Source organism: Paramormyrops kingsleyae, chromosome 13, assembly GCF_048594095.1.
Source record: "Paramormyrops kingsleyae isolate MSU_618 chromosome 13, PKINGS_0.4, whole genome shotgun sequence".
Taxonomy (NCBI): Eukaryota; Metazoa; Chordata; class Actinopteri; order Osteoglossiformes; family Mormyridae; genus Paramormyrops; species Paramormyrops kingsleyae.
In genome coordinates this window covers 32821426-32838602 of record NC_132809.1, presented here as the reverse complement: position 1 = coordinate 32838602, position 17177 = coordinate 32821426, and the positions used below count along the sequence as shown (strand labels likewise).

Genomic DNA, 17177 nt, shown 5'->3' with positions numbered 1-17177 from the left:
CACCTGGAATCTATCCCAGGAACAAGATAGACCTGGATGGAGCAAACCGTCATTGGCGACATAGAAAGTCATTCACCAAGGACGTTTGTGTTACTAATTCACCTAACAGCATGCTATTAGATCGTGGGAAGACACTAACACAAACTTGATAAGAATACATTTGAACCTGCAACCCTGCAGGTGTGAGGTGATGATGCTCCCAGCTGGGTCTTTGTCTCACCCCCGATCAGCTGTCTTACCTTCCTTACTTCCACTGAATAACCTTCAATACTGCTGGATTGTATAAAATGTAAACTGTTTTATTACAAGAAAACAGAATCCTGGGTATCAGTTTGGAATTTAATCACTTGCACTAAAAGTAGAGGAGCACATTTTTGGTCATTACAGGGGTGTATTTCTGTATGCAATGAGTTATGAAATACATTGGTGAAAAATGATGCTACATTCACCGCTTAATTATGCATAAGAATATTTGAGGTGAAGGAAAAGTTCTGTAAAAGATATTCCTTTGCACAGCAGTGGTGTCAATATTTTATGCTAGCATATTGCAGATGAAAACATAGTAACTCACAGAGGAGAGAGGAAACAAGCAATGATTCCAGCTTATCTTTCACACTGTCAAGTGTAACCTCTCTCACACTCAGGGCTTAAGACAAACTGATATGTCTGTCGTATCTCTTGACATCTCCTTGGAGCATTAGACATACAAGATGTCTACAAGTCTCTAGAAGTTTTTGCCACCCCGGTGTTGAGAGGTTTCCCAGAACATCCAAAGTAAGTGGTAGTGACAGGAGTGAGTTTGAGAGGCACACGGGTCCAACCAAGAATTATGACAGGGATCTAAGCATTATGGAAGCGAAAAAGACATGACTAGTGAGGTGAGGTGAGCATTGGTGTAAAAGGTTATGACTGCATGATAACAGTAACCAACAACGTCATTCAGAACTCATAACGAGAGGCTTGACGTTGTTAACACCCATAGCATAACCAAAGCCCATTAATGTAACCATGGTGCCAAGGAAAGTGGACTGAGAGCCAGAACGTTACTGCTATTAGAAGCCAATTGATCTAAACTAATGAATCACAGTGACTCACTGTTGCAGATATATATTCTCAGGGTAAACAATGGACAATTTCATGTTTAAACCTGGAGATTGTGTATTCAGTGAAAGACCTACACTCTGAGTAACTTAGTTTAAAACTTTTCATTAAGAGTGTTTAAAATATATTTGAAAAGACATTAAAACATTGCTAAGGTGTTAGAAACATACACAAAGGTTTGTAAAAATACAACTTACAACAAATACAAGAGAACTACAACATTCTGCTGTCCCCTATTGCTTTATTGTGCTATATCTTTGTGTGTGTGAAGAAACATCATAAATCATCTCAAAGCCAACAGGAAGATGTTTGTTCAAGAACCTGCTTCTTTGGACCCCTCATGGTATTTAGTAAACAACAGGAACATCTTCAGTTCTTTTAAAGGTCCACAAGTCTATGACACAGAACTGGCTATTAGTGGAACAGGTGCTAAAATGGTTATGAATCGGGCTTGTGAGAATAAATCACTACTACATTGTGAAGTTCAGTCCAAAGAAGCTGAATTGCACCTGTGACAATTTACCTCTGCTTATAAGTGGAAGTTTTAGGAACATGTTCTATTAGCTGAGTTTCAGTTCTTCTTATTTCATTCTATTCTATTCTCTTTTTACACCCATGCAGAGACAAAAACACATGTCTATTTATTGTCTTTACATATGCACAGAAGTTTATCAAAGGCCAAAAGAGTTTATGAAAATTCATATACTATTTTTTTAACCGCTTTTCAATTGGTGAAAACACCTTGAGTGGTACAATAGTTTTAAACAAGCACCACATAATGAGCTATTTCTCCTTGAATAACTATAGAGATATTAATAAAATTGATGGGATAGGTATGCAGCTTCATTGGAAACAAGGTATTTGTTTACACTTGGAACCGGAAGCAAGGACATGATTCTCAATAATTAAAAAGCATAGGGAACAGTGTGCTTTGGTAAGACTGAATGGCAATTAGTCATTTTTTAAATTTTGAATGACAATATGATGAGTAATAACGAAATATTATATCGGGAAATATTACACACACACATACCCTTTTTGTGGGTTCAAGTATGTGAAATGTGTGATCATTTCATTAAACTTTCCCCCATTTTCTTTAAGACTAACCTACCACAAAACTTCGTAACATTTAATTTTTTTATGCCTGTGCCATCCACACGTACATTACTCTCCAAAGTTGGAGTTAAAAAAAAAGTTTGTCAGATTTACCCGCTCGGGAAAATCCACATAAAACAACGTTAACGCTTCGTTACAACGTAGTCAGATCTGTCCATCTTGGCGCACGTCTGTCACTAAACGAATGCATACTTACAAATAAATGTTTCCATTGTTTCAAAAACATCGCACCTGAAACTACGCGTTAAATGGAGAGCTGGTTCTCCAAGAAGAGTTAAAAAAAAGAAAACTGTGCTTCTTTGCCGGACGTGTTTTGGGCATGTGTGCAAACGATGGGAGGCATAACTGGCTTATTTACATTAAACACGCCACAAGGTTACAGTGCAGATCAGCGTCATTTTATCGCTGATTACTTCTCTTAAGCGCCAGAGCGCTGACTGATGCTCAGGACGCGCCGTCTATCGCACATGTACCCCGGAGTTTTTCGCTAGAAAAAAACCCCACTTCAAGTAGTTTCTTGGAAAAAGGTAAGAATTAACGTTTAACTACACGGATACTTGAGCATATTCCCGTGTAACGCCGATTGTTGTAATTCTTATTTGGTTGTTCAGTATCAGTGCATATTAAGCCGGGAATCTCTGCCTAACAGTGCATACTGACTATCTGAGTGCGTTATTAAGAAACACAATTTAATGAATGTTTAGGGGAGCTCAAGGTCAACAGCAGCTTGTGCTTTGCTAAATGCTTTTATAATTGCTACACATGGTTAAGATTGTTGATTAGACGCTTCCGTATGTTCCCAGTTATTTTATCAAGGCTGTAGATTTCGGCTCATCAAAACCACAAAACGCCGCAAGACTGTTGTGAATTACGCGAAACGACGACAATGGGCTTGTTTTCCTCCTTTCCTTTTTTAACGGTACAATGCATTTCACCTATTAGATAAGGGGGAAGGGGGTGTCCGAGCTGAAAGATGGAAATGCCGTGTGATGTTGGATGATCGCTATCAATGGACACTTCTGTCCTGAAAAGACACGGAATAAAATGAAACGCTCCTCCAGCCGGGTTGCGAGTGGAACAGTTACAGCGAGATATTAGGAGTGGGCAAAACCTAACAGGTCCGAGACGGACTTTTCCTCTCATCAGCTCAGGAAAACGAACAAGTCAATCATGTGGACATGCTTCATTATTCAATAAACACATTTTTTTCACTGCTTCATTAACGTGCAGGAGTTTCTCTGCCCGTTGCGGTACGATTTTAAGGTAAGAAGCACCAAGCTTTTAGACTCTTTTAACAACAGGAAATGGGATTAACTTAATTCGTTTAGGAGTGGTTTGTGTCTTTTTAAGCATCGCGGCGACGCTTAGTTTTATGATTTAAAAATACAGCATAATTAAATATCCGTGCCAGTGACGTCTGCATATGGGATTATCAAGGGAGAAAACAGCAACATATAGTGAAAGCAAATCAGAAAGCCATTGAACACTATCGCGAGCATGGTTCATTTGACCGCTGTCGTTGCTTTAAATCTGTGCAACTCACACAGATACAATATTTAAAACTGCGCAAAAGACTGACGTGAGAGTAAACATCTCACTTTGAGAGGGATGGCGTTCGCCAGGCAGCTAGGCGCTTATCGCAGTATACGCGATCCAAAAACTTTCCCCTTTCAATCCTTTCCTCAAACTTTCTGCTCTCAGTGGCTTCAGCTCACAATTTCGGGGGGACCTGAGTACGGATCGCGAGGGGAATCGCGATAAAAGTTTTGCTGGAGCATGCCATGTGTCAAAAAAAAACTTGGGATGGCAGGGGATGGCTTGAGAGACCTGCCATTTTGTGCAGTGATCGACCTCAGATGAATAGGAGCGCCGCGTAAATGCTTTGAGGGACCTTATGATGGCAATACAACAATTAAGAAATGCCTACCATAAAAGATTATGTATTTATATATAATATCTATAATATCGGTACGCATAAAAAACACGTTGCTCCAGTCTTATCTGGCTGCTCGAAAATATTCAGGAAAATAATTATTCTTCCCAGGATTAACATAGGAATATTTAATATTAACGGAATTAGGGGTGATCAGATCTCTTGGGAAAAAAATGCTCACTGATTCGGCTACATATGTAATTTATTATGAAAAATATATCATTAGAAATCAAATGTTTATGTGTCATTGAAAAAAGTTTGTTTAAAATAATAATGATTATAGGAGTGAATGATACGTGTCTATGATAGACTCACAAAAGGGAAACTATTACTCTGCAGAAGCCTATTGTATCGAATTTCAACTTTTAAAGCACAATTTGTGGTAATACCTTGTCTTAAAATAGTTCTCTTATCTAAATATTTGAAATTGATTTCTGTGTAATACCCGTGCAAGATTATAACGCATCTAGCGCATATGCGGACAAATCTAAAGAAGAAAAGGATGTCTCTCAGGTGTAAACCGAGTATGCAGACAACTTAAAAGCCGCGTAAACCAAGTGTTTCATTTTTTAAGAGGATATGACTTCTTGTAGCTTGAAACAATGCATATTTAATTATTTGAGTTTTTTTTTCTTCCGCAAAGTTTAAATTAGATAACTGTCCCCCCCCCCTCCCCTCAGATGCATTGTTATAGGAAAGAGACGAATAGTGGGTGTGCATGCAGATGCGTATGAAACAGCATTCATTGTTCATTGGTATTTGTTAAGCGGATATTATGTCTTTACTGCCCTTTTATACAATGGACAGGAACGAGTTCAATTCCAAAGACCATTTAAAAGTAACAAATAAATAAATAAAAATCACGGCTACTGCTAGTCACTATGACAAAAAATCTTAAATTCTTTAGATAGATGTTGCAGCTTCCTGACTTTTCTGATTCTAACTGCTAGTTAACATGTAAAGTTAGTTATTAACTCTCATCTGACTCAGGAGTGTACGGAGAGCCGGAGTCTCTTAAGAGTGGAGAGGGCTGCCCCATTTTGGCCCAGGAGTGTACGGAGAGCCAGAGTCTCTTAAGAGTGGAGAGGGCTGCCCCATTTTGGCCCATTTTGCTCATAACCTGTCAGTTTTGCACCATGGTTGAATAATTCCCACTGCATCTTTGGAGCTGTGTGATGCTCTATCAGAGATGGATACAAACTGCTTCCTCACTTCTTTTCATTGCCGTCAGTCTCTGGGCAGTGAAGTGAGTCCAGTCTGGAGATGGTATCAAGCAGGCATTCAACACTTACTGATTATTTTATTAATTGCTTGAAATTGTCTTCCAGATGCATGGCTCTTGTTGGGTCTCAGTGGGAGAGTGCAATGCTGGAGATTCTATATTAACTGATACATGTACTGCTCCCCCCCCCCCAACTACCACCACCTCCACAAGTCAACCATGCTCACAGTGTTGAGGATGTTGCCCATGTGACAGTGACTCCATGAACACCTTTGGCCTCTAAAACAAACTATGCTTCTGAAAAAGTTGGGTCTTCTGAAGCGGTGATGTTCTTCCAACAAAAGTGTAACAAAAATAGAAAAGGTGTCCCAAGGAATAGACATCAACTAACAAAGTATAAACGCAATTGCTCAATAGAGGTGGCGTTGACCTTTTATGTTTTGGAGCAATTAAAAATGTCGAAGGCTACTTCATTGGATTTGTGTTTATTACAAAATGAAGCTGCAGCTTTTCAATTTAAGAGCAGAGGTCAGGGAGCAGGTCTCAGATCTCGCAGTGTTTTGCCCTCTTATTTACATTTCATCTGAGGACATAAACAGGGAAAAAATATTTTTTATATTCTAAACCTGGGGTTTAAAAACTGTTTTGAAGTTGCAACCAATTCATTTGATTTGTACGCATTCATAACTGTAATGGTTTTTAAATGACAGTTTCTCCACATAAAGTGCATGAGGCAGTTTTCACTAAGGTGTTTAAAAGCTTCACGTGCATATGGCGTAAGGACACACTCAGCTCACCATTACAGCTCGCAGCCTTATTTCTATTTAAAACACTCTTAGTGTTAAATTAACCCTGCTGTTTTTGTGAAGCATAAAGAGGAGCTTAATTCAGCTCTAATAACAGGTTTGATCTCGTAATAAAGCAGTATGTGTAAATCAGGGCGATGTGGGGCTGTTCTGGAGGGGCGTGATGTTTCCTGATGCATCGTACCCCTATACCGTAAGTTTTCTTATCGATTCCACGGGCGGCTTGATGGGACAGAAATAATCCCGCATTCTCATTTATACTTGCGCCTTACCTCTCTGGTCTGTCTGCAGCAGCCTTCACATGTGTCCCGGGTGCTTTGGGAAAAATCAATATGGATTCCCAACCTGGAGATTTGGATTGATGTTTATATTCGATAATTGAATGTGTTAAGGTGGAACCGTTTGTTCAGCCTTGAGAGACATGATCGCTTAGCTCTCTGGCCCCCATTTTTCTACATGAGTAACCTTCTAACTTCAAGATATTGTTTTCATAAACCAGTTTTCCTTTAAATACGGATGAGCCTAACCTATACATATTTATCTTTGTCAAAATTAAAAATTAGAAGAATAATGATTACATTTTTGTTTTTTAAGTATGAAGTGAATGCTTTGCATGTGAATCGGTAGTGTGTCATTTCTGGAGGACTTGTTTGATCTTTTGAAGAACAGACAATTACAGCCACATCATTTTTTAGACAAGAGCTTTACACAAACAGGCAACCACACATCAATCACCCAATTTCAAGTGTCCCTGTGTACACGTTTACATTCTAGGAGGTAAACTTAATATGGTAGCAAATATCTGCAATGCTGTAGTAAATTTAATTGGAGGGTTGTCATGGGGGTGTTTTTTTTTCGGGGGGGGGGGGGGGGGGGGGTTGGGGTGGTGGTCCTGCTATAGCTGTAACTTGTTTTAGTATTCATTGAGTATTACTTGTTTTAGTATTCATTGAGTATTACTTGTTTTAGTATTCATTGAGTTGGTTCCCATCGCTGAGCACCAATCCTTTGGTTCCTGCAAGATGATTGTTGGGGGAAAAATGACACAAATCAAGTATCATCCACAGGGTTCCTTGCAAGAATAGAGGCATGTTATGCTGCCTTGTAAATCTGCCTAATGTTGTATATTGTGTGAAGCTATTACAGTACCGTATTATACTGCATATTCAACTGCCTTTCCTGGACCGTATTTGCATAATTGGATCTTTATTGAAATTTTCTTCATGGAACAAACCTAATGCTATCCTTTTCTTTTTCTTTTTTTCATTAGCAAACTTAAATACTGCAGTGTGAAGGTTCACCTGTTTTTTTTATATGATAAATGCACCTTTAAGATCCCCCTGACCTCCCTGTGCTATAGGCCATCAGTGCTGTAACTACAAATAGGAAGCGAAATGTTTCTGAGAGCTGTACATTCCCAGCCAGGTCTCACGGGTGATTACTACAATAGCTGTTTTTTTTTTTTTTTTTTTTTGTTTTAGCCTGGGGGATTTTAGGTTTTCTGACTGTACTCATTTCATATAATTGTTACACAAGGAAGATGGCTCTTTTGTTGCAGTGAGCTGATCAGTTGGAATTCCTCGGTAGCAAATATTTTGACAGTTTCTAATCCAGAGCAGTCAGATTTCAAGAATGCATTCAGAATGTTTTTATTGAAGCTTTTTAAAAGCCTCTCCATCCCCCCCCCCTTTTTTGCTTAGTGTCACTGAAATATTTCGTTATTGGTTAATTAAAAAGCATTTTTTTTTGATAGTTCTCTGTAGGTGAAGGTTCAGATGTTAAATATAGCTGTTTCCAATTCATTATGAATGTTACAGGGAATTAAATATAATTGGTCACACATTTTGTCTTTTTGATGGGCTTCTCGTTTAGGAATAAAAGAAGAATTAAACCTGGATTATTTATGTTTCACTTCAAATGACAGCGAAAAGGATAAGCCACTAAAGCACATAATACATTTAAAATTTAGTTTTAAAGATTTCAGTCATGTTAGCCAACCAGTCATTTAGAAATGAAAAGTCAATTAAATGTGGATGTGCTAAATGCCTTTACCTTTGAATTTCACAGTAGCGGTATATAGAAGCTTGTTACCTTAAGCTGCAGCTCTATCAGTTATTCTGGGCTGTTTGTCATCGGTTTTGCGAACACCCATAGCATGTTAGCATGGCCTCCGGAAGAGCCATAGAAACCTTGTGTTATTGGAGGCCACACGTGTTAATTCCTCAATGAATCGCTAAAGCCTTAACTACAGCATTGTTTTTCTGCCCCCCGTGGACCGACAGCTCTTGCTGTTAATTCTTTCGGTAATGATGTCACCGCGTTAGTAGAGGGAGCAAACGCCTCCAGATTTTCTCCGTGCACCGGCTGGTTGATTTGGCTGGTAATGATAGCATTGCCTTTTTTTTTTCTTTGCTCTGAGACAGATTAGTGCCTAACATGAGATAGTGATTGGTCATGAAAATGGGGGGAAAAAAACATCTTCCTTTTCCAGGTTTACAAGAATATGGCGAGGATTTCACCTATCGGAAGTGTGACGTAATACTCTGAGACAGTTATGTGTTATTTATAATGAAATATATAAAGGTTGAGTTGTTTTATGAATTGGTAAAACCCGGCATGCGATTATGCTGCTGTGGTTTATATGTAAACATCAAAGACAAATGGGTGGTATTGTCATTGTACAAATAGACGGAAAATGGAATTTATTTGTACAAGTGTGAGCCAGATGGAAATAAAAATGCATCTGATCAAAGTTTAACATTTTAGCTTTAAAAGAATGAAAATAGCACATGGTTAAGGTGAGCAGGTATGTGGGAAGAAACTAGGAATTGACGTAGTAGTGACCAGAGTATAATAGGCCCTGCTTTGGTTGACTGGGGACTCGTTATTTGCCCAGTATGCCCCAGTGCCGCCTCCATCCCCACAGATTACCTACAGGTGTATTACAAGAAAAAAAACTTAAGAGAGAGAGAGAGATTTGTCAGTTCTGTCTAAAATACTTTCAACCACAGCCCAAGATATAAAATAAACAGTGTTTACTTTGGAGAATTCATCTTTATTTAGCTGTGTTATTACAGTGCTGAATTTAAAAAGACTTTTCAGGCAAGTCCCCCGACACAGAGACTCTTCCATACCTGTTTGGGCCCTAAGGTTTGCTCATTCATGCTGATGTGTCCTCCTGCACCATTAAAGCTGTAAACCGATTTAAAACATGGCTTCCACACACTCGTTTTCCAAAATTTTGATCATCTTTATTCTGCTTAGTTTTATACTTCAGTGAGTAGTTGCTTGATTTTCTTTTGCATATCAATCAAATTAATTATAAGAATGTCAACGGAAGATTCTAGACTGTAGATTATTGCCTTTGCTATTGTTTTGTTTATGCTTATTAGAATGTTTGTCCAGCTCTATCAGTCTTTCATGCACAACACAAATCATGCTTCATTTAAAGTTATGTGTGATCAACATTATAAGAGGTAGACATCAATGTTGACTTTAATTACCCTTGTATATTATTAGAATTTAATATATTCATTTTGGGTTGGTAACATTGACTGGAATCTGTAAGCAGCTACAAAGTGGCCCAAAAGCAGAACAATTTCATATGAGGATTTTTTTGACTGTGAAAAATCCACTTTCTATTCATACTGGTTGGTTTTAATTAATTTTGTCTAGGTTTTGCAATACTGATGGATAAGCAGAAGTGTGTAAACAACAGAAGTCTTTACCTATGTGTTGTTTCTTCTCTCTCAGTTGATATCACTCTTCATTAATAAGTGATCAAGCAATACCAACAATATAAAGAGCTCCTTAAAATAAAATGTGACCCATTTTCAGAAGTCAGTTTGGGAAAAAAAATGGGTGAGATCCAGCATTTATTCCCTGTTTTAACATTAATAGGGCAAAATCATTTCCCCGTTCAAACCACTTGCAGTTGACAAGATTTGTAGTCCTAAAACAGCAGTTCTTCATTTTACTGTGCTATACCATTGCTGGTAGTTATTCAGTTTCAGCAAAGATTCCTCTTCCAATGGAGATGAACAGTAGTTCCTCTTCTGCTTATTTTCTTTAACTTTAATCCACGGATTACTTTGCCACAGCCTAACAGCCTTAAATAAATACATTCAATTATTTTGTGTTGCTCCTTTTGGGATCACATCCCTTTCAGCTTGTATCCTGGAGTCTTTTTTTAAGCTGGAATGAATTACAACAATTAAAATTATATTTCAGCATTTTCCCGGTATTTCAGGTCCTAATGGCGTCATAAATCTGCTTATATTAATCTTGTTAAAGACATAAAGATGTCTTTTCGAGAACCATTTTTAAACACGTATATTTATTATAGATGAAATTATATTTCTGGATATATTTTAGTTGCATTTTGTGTGTGTGTGTGTGTGTGTGTGTGTATATATATATATATATATATTTATAGGCTGTAGTTGTAATTATGCAATAGTTTCATGAATTATGGTTTAAAAAAAAATCATGAAACTTCATGAAATACAATAACTTCCATACCTGGAGTGGTCTGCATTAAAATTACCCAAATTACCCATAATGATGAAGCCCATTACTAATATCATACAATTTGTTTCATGTCATTTATCTGGATTCTATATATGGATATCTTTTTAAAAGGATTTATATAATAACACCATTTATTTGTAATATTTCACAGTTGTAAATGTTTGTTTTAAAGAGAAATATAGGAGCTATTTTCCAGTTAACTCTCCAGACCTCTAGGGGCTCCCTTTACACTCGACCTGATACCCAATGCATGGGGCGCTGAATGTGATGTGATGTGGCCTTTTCTCTTTCCCCTCCCATCCCTCTTTTCTCTTCTGGAGGTGGATACTCTCAAGGTTTGCTGTCCATATTTGTAGGAGCAATGATCTTAATTATGGAGGTCCTGCACAGTTTAGACATGGCTTTCATCAAAATGTAGAACACTAATATGTTTCTGCTAACTGTTGTTACAAGTCCTTGTACCACATAGTTATTTCATCTGACAAAGTTCCCATTCTTCAGTCCTCTACAGTCAGATAGAGAGAGAGCGAGAGAGAGAGAGAGAGAGAGAGAGAGATGCAGATGTGCTTCACTGAGCAGCCAAACTGACTAAGCTATGCTAACTGCAGAAAGCAAACATAACATGTCCAAAAATGTTTGGTTCAGTTATTCCAAAATGACCAAAGGTGTTTGGTAAGATGGAATGAAAGACAAATCTTTCAGACTTATCAAACAGTTGTGGGAGTAAATTTCACAATCATTGAAATATAGATGGACTTGGAGTTGGTGAACCAACGACAAAGTGAACCAGGGCACCATATTTTGTACCATTCACATTATTCATTTAATGAAGTAATTTTTATTGGCTATTATGATCAATGAACGAAGGAGGTCTGTGCTTCTTGATGCTGTACAAAATTGCCAAACTGTGTATAAACGGTGAGTTTTAAAACATGGTGTTTTTTAATGGTCCCTGGAGGTGTGCTTTTTTGTATGCTTGAGTGGGGTACTTAACATGATCTGCTTTATCGAGAAACCGAACTACATAAACAGGTGAACCACTGTCTAAGTTGGTTTAACTGGGAGAATGTGCTCATTATTAAATGTTCTTATGGTGTAATAAGAGTATGAAGCTTTTCGTTCGTTCATGTTAATGGTGTTTTAGATTCCTTTTCAATCCTTGCACGAGTCCCACTTTCAGATGGTAAACAAAGTGGTTAAAACGGCGGGGGGGGGGGGATGAGTGAAACGAAGGGAGAGAAGGAGTCCATTACATCCAAACAACCTTCCCATTATCGAGGGTCATGGCGAGTGAGATCGAAAGAGAAAATCCGGATGAACACACTGAAAAGGTTATCACACACTGAATAGCTGTACACTGGCTCCATTGTTACACACGAACCAGTGAGGTCTCCATGGCCATACAGGAGGCACTGGTGAGGTGAGGAGAAGTCAGGAGGCCGTCGTTTTGGGATATAATCGCATTAATAAAGCTCAGGTTTAATTCACGGTGTGCTTCAAAAAGTAACTTTCACTGGTTTTATGCCGCTCCTAGAAAGCTAAATGGAAGCTTAAATGAAGGGAAAAGATGAGATAAAAATGATATGAATGACACAATGGTCCATTTAGAGTATGCGCTACCTTTTGTTTTTTTGTAATGGTGTGTATGTGTGTGTCTGTGTGTGTAAGAAGTGGCAACGCTGGATACATTAGACAGAAGTTGCTCTGGGCCTCAGCGGAATTTCCATCAGCATAATTCAGACTTTTCTGCACTCCAGCAGGGCTGAGCTGCGAAACTGATGTTAAATGGTGTGACTGCGGAGGTCAGGACTGATTAGCCCCTGTCTAACCTATTGCTCAGGAGCTGTAGATCTCAACCCGCTTGGTTACGTCAGCACACTGCTTTGATCATCGCCATCGTTAACGATCTATCTTCCCGTAGCTTCGTTTGCAGCGAGATTGAAGGGCTGTTTCGGGTTTGTGTGTGTGTGTTGGGGTGGGAAGGCTGTAGAGGTTAATCACAATTAAAGTCAATCCCTGTGTTCAGATGTTGTGTATATCTTTATTGTTTGTATTGTGTTATTACAGCCTTGTCCAACATTTGTTGCATCTCAGTCGAGCTACAGAATCAACAGCGAACAACGCATACACCAACCAGCAAACAACAAACAGTCACCTAAATAAAAAAAAGAAGAGCTAAAGATATCAGCTAACCTTTCGAGGGCTAGGAGCAGCTTACAAACCTTACCATTTCCTTCTCTGTTCCTCGCAGATTTTACGCTTGGCTGAAAGTTGCTCATAACAGGATGTTGAATATATAGTGAAAAGAAAGATTATGCCTTTCTGGTTGCTCTGTTCCTTGATGTATCTGCCATGTCATGCTGCCATTGTCTCCCGGGTAAAGGATGATAGTTCAGATACCTACTCCCCCTCCCTCGGTGCTCCAAATGCTCGCCTTTGAAGTTTTTATAATCCATCTGTCATCTTTGCATGGGGGGGCACATGTCCTGTACCACTCAATTATGGAATTTTCTTTTGCCAGCTAGAGTGAAGCAGGAAAGAATAATATGGGTGGCTGAGAGGAATCTCTGTCGTTCGCATTCCTCGGATTCACACGCACTTGATTTCTGTCTCCTGAAAGCGCAGACAGAGTGTGTTCGTCTGGGGCTGGGATGGCCTCAGATGCCACAAGTGTAGGAGGTTTGAAGGATGTAGGAACAGAGGGTCAATTCTGTTAATTAACACTGTCTGTTCTGCGTTTAGTTGTTTTGCAATTTACTTGTATCACATTTTATTGTATTCAAATGTTTATTGCTAAAATACTTGAAAACCTGACAATTATAATGCCACTTACTAACATAGGATTCTTTTGAGGTTGTGTGATATGATTTGCATTAAGATTCGTTGCTTTTCACTCTGAATATTAATTTAAGTGTTTGGATATACAATCTTGATATACAACATTAACTAACTATATACAACTTAAATAACATATACAACAAAAATTACAGGTCTGATTCACTTTCTTCATTTGAATGTGGTGGTGGTCATTCTGGAGACTTCTTCAGAAAGCCCAGATTTATTACTACGATGGCAAAGCATGTATTGAACATCCTATTAAAAAAAAAAAACATCCATCTGTTTTCTACCCACCTATCCTGGTTAGAGAACCATTGCGTGAAAAATATCTGGAATATTGAAATACCAAATCCAAACTGTTAATAGTATATAGTAATCAGTTTGAGTGGTGCCCATTTGTTTGTTGAGACACTGATGTTGCCCATTCATCATAAAAAGTCCTAATGACACCCAATCACCCTTTTAACATCGTCTTGGCAGTTCATTTCCAGACACTTCAGTTGCATCTGCCTGCAATTTCACAAATGTGGAAGAAGTTAATGCACAACTCCACTGGAGAAGTGCCATCCATATCCTTTGATGATGCTGGGCATTTAACAGGAAGAGGCACAAAGGCCCAAGGTGGGTTCTGTATCTTGATATATAGATCTAGAGAGGTGAAGGACAGTATTAACAGGCCCCAGCGCTAGGAGGAAAAAAAATGGCTTTATTTCCAGGCACTTGATGAAATAGTACCTGTTTCCCTTGGTATAAAAAATGCTGTTTTCTCAGGTGGAAAGATTGAAGCTGACTGGTCTTTATAAGGAACTGAAAAAGTTCTCAGTTCCACTAATGAAGCAAATAGTGTGTTGCGTATAATTCTACGAAAATGTATTAACTTTATTTGGCATTCTTTCTTTGTGTGTTTTTTTAGCAAGGGGAGGGCTAGACGGGAGGAATTATATTGAAAGTGTATGCCTTGCAACTTTCTCCCTGTAGGAAATGTGTATTTGAGCAGTAAGCTCATGATTTGAATATTTGTAATCCATGCTTAAAATTTACAGGCCAGATGAACTTTCTGGCACAGGACTGCCGCCATAAGTAGGATTTTCCCAAAGCTCTACAAAATTTTAAGCCATTTGAATGGCTTATCTAATTTACGAAGAAAGAAGAAGGGGAAAAAATATATAATTTTACACCCTTAAAGACAGATTTTGTGTGTATGGACATTTCACTTTTTGTGCTGTTTGTAAGCAGTAGGACAGGTAAAATATATTAATATATATTAATGAAATTATTCCAAATCCAAGTTAGAAATAAAAAAGCAGGAGATGACCAGGACCATTTAAAATGGGATTTAGCCAGTATCGACTAGTAGAACTACAAGTTACGGAGTCAGGAGGCTGCCAGAGCGTGAGAAGTGAATGCTTTCTTAAACGATGCTAATCAGCCCGGAGAGGCCTGACCTGTGTCCCCATTACTTTTCTGTAATTCAGATGTGCTAAGAACCTGAAATTAAATGTGTCAGTACGCAGACCTTGAATTGGTGTGTGTCAGCGTGTTTGTGTGTGCGTGATACAGTAGGAGAGGGTGAGTGGTGGTACGTAAGTGACTGACTCGCCAAAACAGAGTAAAAACACCATCGCCCCTCGTATCGCGTTGGTGGTGTCAGGTGATCAGTAAGCGAGACGTGACTGTGCTCTCACCCCGGGTTACAGTCTAATTCAGATCAATAGCGTATTTTTAAACTGGCTTTCATTGATAAGGTGGGGGGGGGGGGGGGCGTGTGTGGGATATATGCATATATGGTACATATGTAAGGGGGCTGGTGGGGGTTTAGATTCGGGGGGGGGGGGGGGGGGGCAGCTGTACCTCCACACATCCGTCCTCTTTGTTGGACTTGGCTGTTAGCACTGTGAAAAGCCTGGTTCTTCCTGGGCATTATATAGATTAATTTACTGTTCCACAGGCCTCAAGCGACACCTCACAGGGGAGCCCGTGTTTGCGTCTGCTGGCTAAGGGGGCCACGCGCGGCTGAGGGTAGCCGGCGCAAATTCCTGCTGAAAGCAAACAGCGACTTCTGGGCTGGATATGCGGGGGATTGCGGCGCGGCTGTGTGTTTTAAGAGGTGCATCATCTGGTCGGGGCGGCTCATTATCCCGCTACGCTCCCAAGCGGCTTGCACTCGTGTTTAAGCGCCTTTTTTTCGTGCATCTGAGGTGCATTCTTTAAAATGGGAGAACAAAGAGCGTGCCTGCTTTAACTGGATGTAATAAATATGCTACATTCTGAATTTATCCCCGGCCTTTATCACAGATGTAGTTTTAACAGTGGGTCAGTTACGGTGTCTTCTGGTGCTCTAGTTGTATATGAGAAAACAAAATGTTTTCAATAAAAATTGGGGAAAAAAGGTAAAGGCAAAAAAGTCAGGGCAGAGAAATTTGTGATGTTTATCTATTGTGAAATCTCGTTTGCATAAGTGACACATTTGTAATGATGACAATTCTTCTGCCGTTATTGCTTATCGTTTGTTGACTCCAGTCTTTGTGAAATGCAGAGATCCGCATTTTGTACAGGGCCCAGGATGCCTTGGGTCTGGTACATTCCAGTTTAGCTTAATGTGTGTGTGTGTGTGTGTGTGTGTGTCTGCGCGTGTCTTGTAAAGCAGCAACTGCTTAAATAACCTACTTTTGTCTGACAACAGCATCAGTGAGGAGGTGCATATATGTAGAATGCGATTTGGAAGGGGCTCCTTGTGGATGTCAGCTTTTATTATGCGGGAAGGTGTCATGTTTGTAACGAAGCTGAGTGCAGATGGCAGAGTGGAAGAAATGGATCACTAATTTTAACAATGATTAATGAACAGAGATGGAAAATGAATTACATTGGTCTATTGGAGGCAAGGAATATATTTCTGCTAAAATGTTAACTTTGCCTGCCAGACTGCTGTCAAAGGAAAATTATTATGCATTACATATATTGTTTTCTACAAATTATTTTTAAAATCAACATTTATTCCTATCTTCCACAATATTTTAGGGATTCTGTGCTGGTCTGGAATCATAGTACTGTAGCAGAAGCATAGTACTAGTACATAGTACTGTAGCACAGGAGAATCCAACAGCTGTATCTGCAAGGGAACATCTATCATTTCATATTCTGTGAAAAAGGTGGGTTTCTCCCTTTTGTTTGAAATGTGCACATTCACAAAGGTTGTGAAGATGATGTAATATATACAGGATAAATAATCATTCACACCTCCTAATCCGACTGACAGTTTCTGATTCTGCCTCTATTTCGCTATATTGATCCCAATCAATAAAAGTCTCTGCCAAAGAAGATAACACATATAACAATGCTTTCTCCAGCCCCCCCCCCCCCCCAGCTCTCTGTACTGTCTCAGACTGGTTGCTAATTTCCCATCAGAATTGTTACAGCTGCATTCGGCCTGATGTCTCAGTAGTGCTGGGTGAGTGTGGTTGCCATCCAGACACCTCCAAGCTCCTCACAAGTGCTGTAAAGTGTGGAAATGCAGTAAGTAGCACATGCTGAGAGACTCTCATCAACATTAAATAGAAACAGGAGGAGAGTTCATTTAACTTTTTTTTTTTCTTTCTTAAGAAAAGCCTTCTCCATATCTCTCCCACAACTG

General features: G+C 39.1%; 1 protein-coding gene across 8 annotated transcripts in view; it reads left to right on the top strand.

Annotated features, from left to right (window-relative positions):
- LOC111849650 (zinc finger protein 536-like) overlaps positions 1 to 17177 on the top strand; it is a 181765-nt gene that overhangs the window by 62030 nt on the left and 102558 nt on the right. For 3 of the 8 annotated variants that reach the window (XM_023822718.2, XM_023822717.2, XM_023822714.2), the window contains exon 1: positions 3060 to 3480. The exons of 2 other annotated variants lie outside the window; for them this stretch is intronic. The gene's annotated coding sequence lies outside the window, so the exon portion shown is untranslated. Of the gene's footprint in view, positions 1 to 2453; positions 2745 to 3059; positions 3481 to 17177 lie in introns of those variants that run through there. 3 more of the 8 variants (XM_023822715.2, XM_023822713.2, XM_023822720.2) reach the window with 2 other exon arrangements.